The 281-nt window shown below is 52.0% G+C and overlaps 1 non-coding gene across 1 annotated transcript; it reads right to left on the bottom strand.

The window, feature by feature from the left end:
- Positions 1–122: 122 nt before the first annotated feature.
- On the bottom strand, positions 123–253 carry LOC145718785 (small nucleolar RNA SNORA63). Its single transcript, XR_014142017.1, has one exon. It is a non-coding gene; the product is annotated as a small nucleolar RNA SNORA63 (small nucleolar RNA).
- Between the last annotated feature and the right edge of the window lie 28 nt (positions 254–281).

The following is a 281-nucleotide window of genomic DNA, read 5'->3' on the forward strand; positions in this document are numbered from 1 at the left end:
GAGCAGGGAGCCCGATGCGGGGCTCGATCCCAGGACCCCGGGATCATGACCTGAGCCGAAGGCAGACGCTTAATGACTGAGCCACCCAGACGCCCCTCAAGTCAGTGTTTTACTTGGTAAACATGTCTGAGACCATGCATCCCTGGCTGCTAAGCACCATGGCGGACAGGGCTAGAAAGGTAACAGCTTTATTTTGAGCAGGGGGCAAAGACAAGGCAGCACTTTACAGCTACATTGTAACTAGATCCTGTATCCATTTCTTGCTTTTTGAAGGTTTGTTC

Source organism: Leptonychotes weddellii, unplaced genomic scaffold (assembly GCF_054177405.1).
Source record: "Leptonychotes weddellii isolate Sample4059 unplaced genomic scaffold, ASM5417740v2 HiC_scaffold_218748, whole genome shotgun sequence".
In the NCBI taxonomy this organism is placed as follows: Eukaryota; Metazoa; Chordata; class Mammalia; order Carnivora; family Phocidae; genus Leptonychotes; species Leptonychotes weddellii.